Raw genomic sequence first — 14,824 nt, forward strand, 5'->3', positions numbered from 1 at the left:
ACACTGGGCTCTGGACTCGGGCACTAGGCTCGGACATTGGGCACTGGGCTCGGACACTGGGCTTGGACACTGGGCTCGGGCAGTGGGCTCGGGCACTGGGCTCGGGCACTGAGCACTGGGCTCGGGCACTGGGCACTGGGCTCTGGCACTGGGCCGGGCCACTGGGCTCTGGCACTGGGCACTGGGCTCGGTCACTGGGCCCGGATACCGGGCTCCGGCACTGGGCTTGGACACTGGGCTTGGACACTGGGCTCGGGCACAGGGCTCGGACACTGGGCTCGGACACTGGACGCTGGGCCCGAACACTGGGCTGGGATACTGGGCACTGGACTCGGACACTGGGCACTGGGCTCGAGCACTGGGCTCGGACATTGCGCACTGGGCTTGGACACTGGGCTCGGACATTGGGCACTGGGCTCGTACACTGGGCACTGGGCTCGGGCTCTCGGCTCGGACACTGGGCACTGGGCTCAGACACTGGGCTCGAGCACTGGGCTCGGACACTGGGCACTGGGCTCGGACACTGGGCTTTGACGCAGCGCGCTGGGCTCGGGCAGTGGGCTCGGACACTGCACACTGGGCTCGGGCACTAGGCTCGGACACTGGGCTCTGGACTCGGGCACTAGGCTCGGACATTGGGCACTGGGCTCGGACACTGGGCTTGGACACTGGGCTCGGGCAGTGGGCTCGGGCACTGGGCTCGGGCACTGAGCACTGGGCACGGGCACTGGGCACTGGGCTCGCGCACTGGGCCGGGCCACTGGGCTCTGGCACTGGGCACTGGGCTCGGTCACTGGGCCCAGACACCGGGCTCCGGCACTGGGCTTGGACACTGAACTTGGACACTGGGCTCGGGCACTGGGCTCGGACACTGGGCTCGGACACTGGACGCTGGGCCCGAACACTGGGCTGGGATACTGGACACTGGGCTCGGACACTGTGCTCGGGCTCTGGGCTGGGACACTGGACACTGGGTTCGGGCACTGGGTCTGGACACTGGGCTCGGACACCGGGCTCGGAAATTGGGCTCGGACACTGTGCACTGGGCTCGGGCACTGGGCACTGGGCTCGGACACTGGGCCAGAACACTGGGCTCGGACACTGGGCACTGGGCTTGGACACGGCTCGGGCACTGGGCACTGGGCTTGGACAATGCGCACTGGGCTAGGGTACTGGGCTCGGGCAGTGCGCTCGGACACTGCGCACTGGGCTCGGGCACTGGGCTCGGACACTGGGCACTGGGCTCGAACACTGGGCTCGTGCACTAGGCTCGGGCATTGGACGCTGGGCTCACACACTGGTCTGGGACACTGGGCTCGGGCAGTGGGCTCGGACACTGGGCTCGGGCACTGGGCTCGGACACTGGACACTGGGCTCGGACACTGGGCTGGGACACTGGGCTCGGACATTGGGCTGGGACACTGGGCTGGGACACTACGCATTGGGCTCGGACTCTGGACACTGGGCTGGGACACTGGGCTTGGACACGGGGCTGGGACACTAAATCTGGGCTCGGACACTGCGCACTGGGCTCGGAACTGGCCACTGGGCTTGGACACGGCTCGGACACTGGGCACTGGGCTCGGGCACTAGGCTCGGACACTGGGCACTGGGCTGAGACACTGGGCTGGGACACTGGGCTGGGACACTGGACACTGGGCTGGGATACTGTGCACTGGGCTGGGACACTGGACACTGGGCTTGGGCACGGCTCCGACACTGGCACTGGGCTCGGGCACTAGGCTCGGACATTGGGCACTGGACTCGGGCACTGGGCACTGGGCTCGGACACTGGGCTCGGGCAGTCGGCTCGGCCACTAGGCTCGGACACTGGGACTGGGCTCGGGCACTGGGCTCGGACACTGTGCACTGGGCTCGGACACAGGACACTGGGCTTGGGCACGGCTCGGACACTGGGCACTGGGCTCGGACACTAGACTCGGACACAGCGTACTGGACTCTGGCACTAGGCTCGACACTTGGCACTGGGCTCAGGCACTGGGCACTGGGCTCGGGCACTAGGCTCGGACATTGGGCACTGGACTCGGGCACTGGGCACTGGGCTCGGACACTGGGCTCGGGCAGTGGGCTCGGGCACTGGGCTCGGACACTGGGACTGGGCTCGGGCACTGGGCTCGGACACTGGACACTGGGCTCGGACACCGCTCGGACACTGGGCACTGGGCTCGGACACTGGGCTCAGACGCAGCGCACTGGGCTCGTGCAGTGGGCTTGGACACTGCGCACTGGGCTCGGGCAATAGGCTCGGGCAGTGGGCACTGGGCTCGAACACTGGGCTCGGGCTCTAGGATCGGACACTGGGCACTGGGTTCGGACACTGAGCACTGGACTCGAGCACTGGGCTCGGACACTGCGCACTGGACTCGGACACTAGGCTCGGGCACTGGACGCTGGTCTCGGACACTGGGCTGGGACACTGGGCTCGGACACTGGGCTGGGACACTGGACTCGGGCACTGGGCTCGGGCACTGGGCACTGGGCTCGGATACTGGGCTGTGTCACTGGACGCTGGGCTAGGCCATTGGGTTTGGATACTGGACACTGAGCTGGGACACTGGGCTGGGACACTGGGGTGGGATACTGGACACTGGGCTGGGGCACTGGCTACTGTGCTGGGGCACTGGGCCCGGACACTGGGCTGGGACACTTGGCACTGGGCTCGGACACTGGGGTAGAACACTGGGCTGGACACTGGGCACTGGGCTCGTACACTGGACTCGGACACTGGACACTGGGCTGGGACACTGGGCACTGGGCTCGGGCACTGCGCACTGGACTTGGACATGACTCGGACACTGGGCTCGGACACTGCACACTGGGCTCGGACACTGGGCACTGGGCTCGGGCATTAGGCTTGGGCACTGGGCTCGGGCCCTGGGCTCGAACACTGGGCACTAGGCTCGGGCACTGGACGCTGGGCTGGGACACTGGGTTGGGACACCGGGCTGGGACACTGGACTCGGGCACTGGGCTTGGACACTGGACACTGGGCTCGGACACTGGGCTGAGACACTGGGCTCGGACACTGGACTCGGACACTGGACACTGGGCTCGTTTACTGGCCTCGGAAACTGGGCTGAGACACTACGCATTGGGCTCGGACTCTGGACACTGGGCTGGGACACTGGGCTTGGACACGGGGCTGGGACACTAAATCTGGGCTCGGACACTGCGCACTGGGCTCGGACACTGGCCACTGGGCTTGGACACGGCTCGGACACTGGGCACTGGGCTCGGGCACTAGGCTCGGACACTGGGCACTGGGCACTGGGCTGAGACACTGGGCTGGGACACTGGGCTGGGACACTGGACACTGGGCTGGGACACTGTGCACTGGGCTGGGACACTGGACACTGGGCTTGGGCACTAGGCTCGGACATTGGGCACTGGACTCGGGCACTGGGCACTGGGCTCGGACACTGGGCTCGGGCAGTCGGCTCGGGCACTAGGCTCGGACACTGGGACTGGGCTCGGGCACTGGGCTCGGACACTGTGCACTGGGCTCGGACACAGGACACTGGACCCGGACACTGGGCTCGGACAATGGGCACTGGGCTCGGACACTGAGCTAGAACGCTGGGCTAGGCCACTGGGCTGGGATACTGGACACTGGGCTGGGGCACTGGGTACTGGGCTGGGGCACTGGGCCCGGATACTGGGCTGGGACACTGGGCACTGGGCTCGGACACTGGGCTAGAACACTGCGTTGGACACTGGGCACTGGGCTCGTACACTGGACTCGGACACTGGACACTGGGCTCGGACACTGGGCACTGGGCTCGGGCACTGCGCACTGGGCTTGGACATGACTCGGACACTGGGCTCGGACACTGCACACTGGGCTCGGACACTGGGCTCGAGCACTGCGCTCGGACACTGGGCTTGGGCAGTGTGCTCGTACACTGCTCACTGGGCTCGTGCACTGGGCTCAGACACTGGGCACTGGGCTCGGGCATTAGGCTTGGGCACTGGGCTCGGGCCCTGGGTTCGGACACTGGGCTCGGACACTGGGCACTGGGCTCGGGCACTGGACGCTGGGCTGGGACACTGGGCTGGGACAATGGGCTGGGGCACTGGGCTCAGGCACTAGACTCGGACACTGGACACTGGGCTCGTTTACTGGCCTCGGAAACTGGGCTCAGACACTGGGACTGGGCTCGGGCACTGGGCTCGGACACTGGACACTGGGCTCGGACACCGCTCGGACACTGGGCACTGGGCTCGGACACTGGGCTCAGACGCAGCGCACTGGGCTCGTGCAGTGGGCTTGGACACTGCGCACTGGGCTCGGGCAATAGGCTCGGGCAGTGGGCACTGGGCTCGAACACTGGGCTCGGGCTCTAGGATCGGACACTGGGCACTGGGTTCGGACACTGAGCACTGGACTCGAGCACTGGGCTCGGACACTGCGCACTGGACTCGGACACTAGGCTCGGGCACTGGACGCTGGTCTCGGACACTGGGCTGGGACACTGGGCTCGGACACTGGGCTGGGACACTGGACTCGGGCACTGGGCTCGGGCACTGGGCACTGGGCTCGGATACTGGGCTGTGTCACTGGACGCTGGGCTAGGCCATTGGGTTTGGATACTGGACACTGAGCTGGGACACTGGGCTGGGACACTGGGGTGGGATACTGGACACTGGGCTGGGGCACTGGCTACTGTGCTGGGGCACTGGGCCCGGACACTGGGCTGGGACACTTGGCACTGGGCTCGGACACTGGGGTAGAACACTGGGCTGGACACTGGGCACTGGGCTCCTACACTGGACTCGGACACTGGACACCGGGCTGGGACACTGGACTCGGGCACTGGGCTTGGACACTGGACACTGGGCTCGGACACTGGGCTGAGACACTGGGCTCGGACACTGGACTCGGACACTGGACACTGGGCTCGTTTACTGGCCTCGGAAACTGGGCTGAGACACTACGCATTGGGCTCGGACTCTGGACACTGGGCTGGGACACTGGGCTTGGACACGGGGCTGGGACACTAAATCTGGGCTCGGACACTGCGCACTGGGCTCGGACACTGGCCACTGGGCTTGGACACGGCTCGGACACTGGGCACTGGGCTCGGGCACTAGGCTCGGACACTGGGCACTGGGCACTGGGCTGAGACACTGGGCTGGCACACTGGGCTGGGACACTGGACACTGGGCTGGGACACTGTGCACTGGGCTGGGACACTGGACACTGGGCTTGGGCACTAGGCTAGGACATTGGGCACTGGGCACTGGGCTCGGACACTGGGCTCGGGCAGTCGGCTCGGGCACTAGGCTCGGACACTGGGACTGGGCTCGGGCACTGGGCTCGGACACTGTGCACTGGGCTCGGACACAGGACACTGGGCCCGGACACTGGGCTCGGACACTGGGCACTGGGCTCGGACACTGAGCTAGAACGCTGGGCTAGGCCACTGGGCTGGGATACTGGACACTGGGCTGGGGCACTGGGTACTGGGCTGGGGCACTGGGCCCGGATACTGGGCTGGGACACTGGGCACTGGGCTCGGACACTGGGCTAGAACACTGCGTTGGACACTGGGCACTGGGCTCGTACACTGGACTCGGACACTGGACACTGGGCTCGGACACTGGGCACTGGGCTCGGGCACTGCGCACTGGGCTTGGACATGACTCGGACACTGGGCTCGGACACTGCACACTGGGCTCGGACACTGGGCTCGAGCACTGCGCTCGGACACTGGGCTTGGGCAGTGTGCTCGTACACTGCTCACTGGGCTCGTGCACTGGGCTCAGACACTGGGCACTGGGCTCGGGCATTAGGCTTGGGCACTGGGCTCGGGCCCTGGGTTCGGACACTGGACTCGGACACTGGACACTGGGCTCGTTTACTGGCCTCGGAAACTGGGCTGAGACACTACGCATTGGGCTCGGACTCTGGACACTGGGCTGGGACACTGGGCTTGGACACGGGGCTGGGACACTAAATCTGGGCTCGGACACTGCGCACTGGGCTCGGACACTGGCCACTGGGCTTGGACACGGCTCGGACACTGGGCACTGGGCTCGGGCACTAGGCTCGGACACTGGGCACTGGGCACTGGGCTGAGACACTGGGCTGGGACACTGGGCTGGGACACTGGACACTGGGCTGGGACACTGTGCACTGGGCTGGGACACTGGACACTGGGCTTGGGCACTAGGCTCGGACATTGGGCACTGGACTCGGGCACTGGGCACTGGGCTCGGACACTGGGCTCGGGCAGTCGGCTCGGGCACTAGGCTCGGACACTGGGACTGGGCTCGGGCACTGGGCTCGGACACTGTGCACTGGGCTCGGACACAGGACACTGGGCCCGGACACTGGGCTCGGACACTGGGCACTGGGCTCGGACACTGAGCTAGAACGCTGGGCTAGGCCACTGGGCTGGGATACTGGACACTGGGCTGGGGCACTGGGTACTGGGCTGGGGCACTGGGCCCGGATACTGGGCTGGGACACTGGGCACTGGGCTCGGACACTGGGCTAGAACACTGGGTTGGACACTGGGCACTGGGCTCGTACACTGGACTCGGACACTGGACACTGGGCTCGGACACTGGGCACTGGGCTCGGGCACTGCGCACTGGGCTTGGACATGACTCGGACACTGGGCTCGGACACTGCACACTGGGCTCGGACACTGGGCTCGAGCACTGCGCTCGGACACTGGGCTTGGGCAGTGTGCTCGTACACTGCTCACTGGGCTCGTGCACTGGGCTCAGACACTGGGCACTGGGCTCGGGCATTAGGCTTGGGCACTGGGCTCGGGCCCTGGGTTCGGACACTGGGCTCGGACACTGGGCACTGGGCTCGGGCACTGGACGCTGGGCTGGGACACTGGGCTGGGACAATGGGCTGGGGCACTGGGCTCAGGCACTAGACTCGGACACTGGACACTGGGCTCGTTTACTGGCCTCGGAAACTGGGCTCAGACACTGGGCATTGGGCTCGGACACTGGACACTGGGCTGGGACACTGGGCTTGGACACGGGGCTGGTACACTAAATCTGGGCTCGGACACTGCGCAATGGGTTCGGACTCTGGACACTGGGCTTGGATACGGCTCGGACACTGGGCACTGGGCTCGGGCACTAGGCTCGGACACTGGGCAATGGGCTCGGCCATTGGGCTCGGGCAGTCGGCTCGGGCACTGGGCTCGGACACTGGGCACTGGGCTCGGACACTGGATACTGGGCTTGGACACTGGTCTCGGACACTGGGCATTGGGCTCGGACACTGTGCTAGAACACTGGGCTGGGACACTCGGCATTGGACTTGGACACTGGACTCGGACACTGGACACTGGGCCCGGACACTGGGCTCGGGCACTGCGCCCAGACACTGGGGCCAGGCACTGGACTCGGGCACTGGACTCGGACACTGGACGCTGGACTAGGCCACTGGGATGGGATACAGGGCACTGGGCTGGGACACTGGGCACCGGGCTCGGGCACTGGGCCCGGACACTGGGCTCGGACACTGGGCACTGGGTTCGGACACTGGACTGGGACACTGGACACTGGGCTCGGGCACTGGGTCCGGACACTGGGCTCGGACACCGGGCTCGGTCATTGAGCACTGGACTTCAGCACTGGATACTGGGCTCAGATACTGGGCCAGAGCACTGGGCTGGGACACTGGGCACTGTGATCGGGCACTGGACTCGGGCACTGGACGCTGGGCTCGGACACTGGGCTCGGACACTGGTCTCGGGCACTGGGCGTGGACACTGGACACTGGGCTCGGAAACTGCGCTGGGACACTGGGCTCGGACACTGGGCTTGGGCACTGGGCTCGGACTCTGGGCACTGGGCTCAGACAGTGGGCTCGGGCACTGGGCCAGGACACTGGGCTCGGACACCGGGCTCGGTCATTGAGCACTGGACTTCGGCACTGGATACTGGGCTCAGATACTGGGCCAGAGCACTGAGCCTAGTCCCAGTGTCCGAGCCCAGTGCCCGAGCCCAGTATCCGAGCCCAGTGTCCGAGCCCAGTGTCCAGTTTCCCAGCCCAGTGTCCTAGCCCAGTTTCCCAGCCCAGTGCCCAGTATCTGAGCCCAGTGCCCAGTGTCCCAGCCTAGTGTCCGAGCCCAGTGCCTGAGCCCAGTGCCCAGTGTCCGAGCCCAGTGCCCGAGCCCAGTGTCCGAGCCCAGTGGCCAGAGTCCGAGCCCAGTGCCCGAGCCCAGTATCCCAGCCCAGTGTCCGAGCCCAGTGCCCGAGCACAGTATCCCAGCCCAGTGTCCGAGCCCACTGCCCGAGCCCAATGTCCCAGCCCAATGTCCGACCCCAGCGTCCAGTGCCCGAGCCCAGTGTCCGAGCTTAGTGCCCGAGCCCAGAGTCCGAGCACACTGCCCGAGCCCAGTGTCCAGTGTCTGAGCCCAGTGCGCAGTGTCCGAGCCCAGTGTCCAAGCCCAGTGTCCGAGCCCAGTGCCCAGTTTCTGAGCCCAGTGCCAAGTGTCCGAGCCCAGTGTCCGAGCTCAGACACTGGGCTCGGACACTAGGCTGGGACACTGGGGAGGGACACTGGGCACTGGGCTCAGATACTGGGCACTGGGCTGGGAAACTGGGCTCGGACACTAAGCTGGGAAACTGGACAATGGGCTCGGACACTGGGCTCGGACTCTGCTCACTGGGCTCGGAAACTGGGCTCAGACTCTGGGCACTGGGCTCGGACAGTGGGCGCGGGAACTGGGCTAGGACACTGGGCACTGGGTTCGGACACTGGGCTCGGACACTTGGCACTGGGCTCAGACACTGGGCACTGGGCTCGGACACTGGACACTGGGCTCGGGCAGTGTGCTCGGACACTGGGCTCGGGCACTAGGTTTGGACAATGGGCTTGGACACTGGGCACTAAGCTCGTTCACTGGGCTCGGGCACTGGACGCTGGGCTCGGACATTGGGCTGGGACACTGGGCTCGGGCAGTGGGCTCGGACACTGGGATGGGACACTGGGCTCGGACAGTGGGCTTGGACACTGGGCACTGGGCTCGGACACTGGGCTGGGACACTGGGCTGGGAGACTGGGCACTGGGTTCAGACACTGGACACTGGGCTGGGAAACTGGGCTCGGACAGTGGGCTGTGACACTGCACACTGGGCTCGGACACTGCGCACTGGGCTCGGACACTGGACACTGGGCTTGGACATGGCTCAGACACTGAGCATTGGGCTCGGACACTGGGGTCGGACACAGCGCACTGGGCTCGGGCAATGGCCTCGGACACTGCGCACTGAGGTTGGCACTGGGCAGTGGGTTCGGGCTCTACGCTCGGACACTGGGCTCGGACACTGGGTATGAGCACTGGGATCGGACACTGGACACTGGGCTTGGACACAGCTCGGACACTGGGCACTGGGCTCGGACACCGCTCGGACACTGGGCACTGGGCTCGGACACTGGCTCGGACGCAGCGCACTTGGCTCGGGCAGTGGGCTCGGACACTGCACACTGGGTTCGGGCACTAGGCTCGGACACTGGGCACTGGACTCGGACACTGGGCACTGGGCTCGAGCACTAGGCTTGGACATTGCGCACTGGGCTTGGACACTGGGCTCGGACACTGGGCACTGGGCTCGGACACTGGGCACTGGGCTCGGGCTCTCGGCTCGGACACTGGGCACTGGGCTCGGACACTGGGCTCGGGCACTGGGCTCGGACACTGGGCACTGGGCTCGGACACTGGGCTTTGACGCAGCGCGCTGGGCTCGGGCAGTGGGCTCGGACACTGCACACTGGGCTCGGGCACTAGGCTCGGACACTGGGCTCTGGACTCGGGCACTAGGCTCGGACATTGGGCACTGGGCTCGGACACTGGGCTTGGACACTGGGCTCGGGCAGTGGGCTCGGGCACTGGGCTCGGGCACTGAGCACTGGGCTCGGGCACTGGGCACTGGGCTCTGGCACTGGGCCGGGCCACTGGGCTCTGGCACTGGGCACTGGGCTCGGTCACTGGGCCCGGATACCGGGCTCCGGCACTGGGCTTGGACACTGGGCTTGGACACTGGGCTCGGGCACAGGGCTCGGACACTGGGCTCGGACACTGGACGCTGGGCCCGAACACTGGGCTGGGATACTGGGCACTGGACTCGGACACTGGGCACTGGGCTCGAGCACTGGGCTCGGACATTGCGCACTGGGCTTGGACACTGGGCTCGGACATTGGGCACTGGGCTCGGACACTGGGCACTGGGCTCGGGCTCTCGGCTCGGACACTGGGCACTGGGCTCAGACACTGGGCTCGAGCACTGGGCTCGGACACTGGGCACTGGGCTCGGACACTGGGCTTTGACGCAGCGCGCTGGGCTCGGGCAGTGGGCTCGGACACTGCACACTGGGCTCGGGCACTAGGCTCGGACACTGGGCTCTGGACTCGGGCACTAGGCTCGGACATTGGGCACTGGGCTCGGACACTGGGCTTGGACACTGGGCTCGGGCAGTGGGCTCGGGCACTGGGCTCGGGCACTGAGCACTGGGCTCGGGCACTGGGCACTGGGCTCGGGCACTGGGCCGGGCCACTGGGCTCTGGCACTGGGCACTGGGCTCGGTCACTGGGCCCAGACACCGGGCTCCGGCACTGGGCTTGGACACTGAACTTGGACACTGGGCTCGGGCACTGGGCTCGGACACTGGGCTCGGACACTGGACGCTGGGCCCGAACACTGGGCTGGGATACTGGACACTGGGCTCGGACACTGTGCTCGGGCTCTGGGCTGGGACACTGGACACTGGGTTCGGGCACTGGGTCTGGACACTGGGCTCGGACACCGGGCTCGGAAATTGGGCTCGGACACTGTGCACTGGGCTCGGGCACTGGGCACTGGGCTCGGACACTGGGCCAGAACACTGGGCTCGGACACTGGGCACTGGGCTTGGACACGGCTCGGGCACTGGGCACTGGGCTTGGACAATGCGCACTGGGCTAGGGTACTGGGCTCGGGCAGTGCGCTCGGACACTGCGCACTGGACTCGGACACTAGGCTCGGGCACTGGACGCTGGTCTCGGACACTGGGCTGGGAAACTGGGCTCGGACACTGGGCTGGGACACTGGACACTGGGCTGGGGCACTGGCTACTGTGCTGGGGCACTGGGCCCGGACACTGGGCTGTGTCACTGGACGCTGGGCTAGGCCATTGGGTTTGGATACTGGGCTGGACACTGGGCACTGGGCTCGTACACTGGACTCGGACACTGGATACTGGGCTGGGACACTGGGCACTGGGCTCGGGCACTGCGCACTGGACTTGGACATGACTCGGACACTGGGCTCGGACATTGCGCACTGGGCTTGGACACTGGGCTCGGACACTGGGCACTGGGCTCGGACACTGGGCACTGGGCTCGGGCTCTCGGCTCGGACACTGGGCACTGGGCTCGGACACTGGGCTCGGGCACTGGGCTCGGACACTGGGCACTGGGCTCGGACACTGGGCTTTGACGCAGCGCGCTGGGCTCGGGCAGTGGGCTCGGACACTGCACACTGGGCTCGGGCACTAGGCTCGGACACTGGGCTCTGGACTCGGGCACTAGGCTCGGACATTGGGCACTGGGCTCGGACACTGGGCTTGGACACTGGGCTCGGGCAGTGGGCTCGGGCACTGGGCTCGGGCACTGAGCACTGGGCTCGGGCACTGGGCACTGGGCACTGGCACTGGGCCGGGCCACTGGGCTCTGGCACTGGGCACTGGGCTCGGTCACTGGGCCCGGATACCGGGCTCCGGCACTGGGCTTGGACACTGGGCTTGGACACTGGGCTCGGGCACAGGGCTCGGACACTGGGCTCGGACACTGGACGCTGGGCTCGGGCACTGGGCTCGGACACTGGGCACTGGGCTCGAACACTGGGCTCGTGCACTAGGCTCGGGCATTGGACGCTGGGCTCACACACTGGTCTGGGACACTGGGCTCGGGCAGTGGGCTCGGACACTGGGCTCGGGCACTGGGCTCGGACACTGGACACTGGGCTCGGACACTGGGCTGGGACACTGGGCTGGGACACTACGCATTGGGCTTGGACTCTGGACACTGGGCTGGGACACTGGGCTTGGACACGGGGCTGGGACACTAAATCTGGGCTCGGACACTGCGCACTTGGCTCGGACACTGGCCACTGGGCTTGGACACGGCTCGGACACTGGGCACTGGGCTCGGGCACTAGGCTCGGACACTGGGCACTGGGCTGAGACACTGGGCTGGGACACTGGGCTGGGACACTGGACACTGGGCTGGGATACTGTGCACTGGGCTGGGACACTGGACACTGGGCTTGGGCACGGCTCCGACACTGGCACTGGGCTTGGGCACTAGGCTCGGACATTGGGCACTGGACTCGGGCACTGGGCACTGGGCTCGGACACTGGGCTCGGGCAGTCGGCTCGGGCACTAGGCTCGGACACTGGAACTGGGCTCGGGCACTGGGCTCGGACACTGTGCACTGGGCTCGGACACAGGACACTGGGCTTGGGCACGGCTCGGACACTGGGCACTGGGCTCGGACACTAGACTCGGACACAGCGTACTGGACTCTGGCACTAGGCTCGACACTTGGCACTGGGCTCAGGCACTGGGCACTGGGCTCGGGCACTGGACTCGGACACTGGACACTGGGCTCGTTTACTGGCCTCGGAAACTGGGCTGAGACGCTACGCATTGGGCTCGGACTCTGGACACTGGGCTGGGACACTGGGCTCGGACACTGGGCTCAGACGCAGCGCACTGGGCTCGTGCAGTGGGCTTGGACACTGCGCACTGGGCTCGGGCAATAGGCTCGGGCAGTGGGCACTGGGCTCGAACACTGGGCTCGGGCTCTAGGATCGGACACTGGGCACTGGGTTCGGACACTGAGCACTGGACTCGAGCACTGGGCTCGGACACTGCGCACTGGACTCGGACACTAGGCTCGGGCACTGGACGCTGGTCTCGGACACTGGGCTGGGACACTGGGCTCGGACACTGGGCTGGGACACTGGACTCGGGCACTGGGCTCGGGCACTGGGCACTGGGCTCGGATACTGGGCTGTGTCACTGGACGCTGGGCTAGGCCATTGGGTTTGGATACTGGACACTGAGCTGGGACACTGGGCTGGGACACTGGGGTGGGATACTGGACACTGGGCTGGGGCACTGGCTACTGTGCTGGGGCACTGGGCCCGGACACTGGGCTGGGACACTTGGCACTGGGCTCGGACACTGGGGTAGAACACTGGGCTGGACACTGGGCACTGGGCTCGTACACTGGACTCGGACACTGGACACTGGGCTGGGACACTGGGCACTGGGCTCGGGCACTGCGCACTGGACTTGGACATGACTCGGACACTGGGCTCGGACACTGCACACTGGGCTCGGACACTGGGCACTGGGCTCGGGCATTAGGCTTGGGCACTGGGCTCGGGCCCTGGGCTGGGACACTGGACTCGGGCACTGGGCTCGGGCACTGGGCACTGGGCTCGGATACTGGGCTGGGACACTGGACGCTGGGCTAGGCCATTGGGTTTGGATACTGGACACTGAGCTGGGACGCTGGGCTGGGACACTGGGGTGGGACACCGGGCTGGGACACTGGACTCGGGCACTGGGCTTGGACACTGGACACTGGGCTCGGACACTGGGCTGAGACACTGGGCTCGGGCAGTGGGCTCGGGCACTGGGCTCGGACACTGGGACTGGGCTCGGGCACTGGGCTCGGACACTGGACACTGGGCTCGGACACCGCTCGGACACTGGGCACTGGGCTCGGACACTGGGCTCAGACGCAGCGCACTGGGCTCGTGCAGTGGGCTTGGACACTGCGCACTGGGCTCGGGCAATAGGCTCGGGCAGTGGGCACTGGGCTCGAACACTGGGCTCGGGCTCTAGGATCGGACACTGGGCACTGGGTTCGGACACTGAGCACTGGACTCGAGCACTGGGCTCGGACACTGCGCACTGGACTCGGACACTAGGCTCGGGCACTGGACGCTGGTCTCGGACACTGGGCTGGGACACTGGGCTCGGACACTGGGCTGGGACACTGGACACTGGGCTGGGGCACTGGCTACTGTGCTGGGGCACTGGGCCCGGACACTGGGCTGTGTCACTGGACGCTGGGCTAGGCCATTGGGTTTGGATACTGGGCTGGACACTGGGCACTGGGCTCGTACACTGGACTCGGACACTGGATACTGGGCTGGGACACTGGGCACTGGGCTCGGGCACTGCGCACTGGACTTGGACATGACTCGGACACTGGGCTCGGACATTGCGCACTGGGCTTGGACACTGGGCTCGGACACTGGGCACTGGGCTCGGACACTGGGCACTGGGCTCGGGCTCTCGGCTCGGACACTGGGCACTGGGCTCGGACACTGGGCTCGGGCACTGGGCTCGGACACTGGGCACTGGGCTCGGACACTGGGCTTTGACGCAGCGCGCTGGGCTCGGGCAGTGGGCTCGGACACTGCACACTGGGCTCGGGCACTAGGCTCGGACACTGGGCTCTGGACTCGGGCACTAGGCTCGGACATTGGGCACTGGGCTCGGACACTGGGCTTGGACACTGGGCTCGGGCAGTGGGCTCGGGCACTGGGCTCGGGCACTGAGCACTGGGCTCGGGCACTGGGCACTGGGCACTGGCACTGGGCCGGGCCACTGGGCTCTGGCACTGGGCACTGGGCTCGGTCACTGGGCCCGGATACCGGGCTCCGGCACTGGGCTTGGACACTGGGCTTGGACACTGGGCTCGGGCACAGGGCTCGGACACTGGGCTCGGACACTGGACGCTGGGCCCGAACACTGGGCTGGGATACTGG

This window comes from Pristiophorus japonicus, chromosome 17, assembly GCF_044704955.1.
Source record: "Pristiophorus japonicus isolate sPriJap1 chromosome 17, sPriJap1.hap1, whole genome shotgun sequence".
Lineage (NCBI taxonomy): Eukaryota > Metazoa > Chordata > Chondrichthyes > Pristiophoridae > Pristiophorus > Pristiophorus japonicus.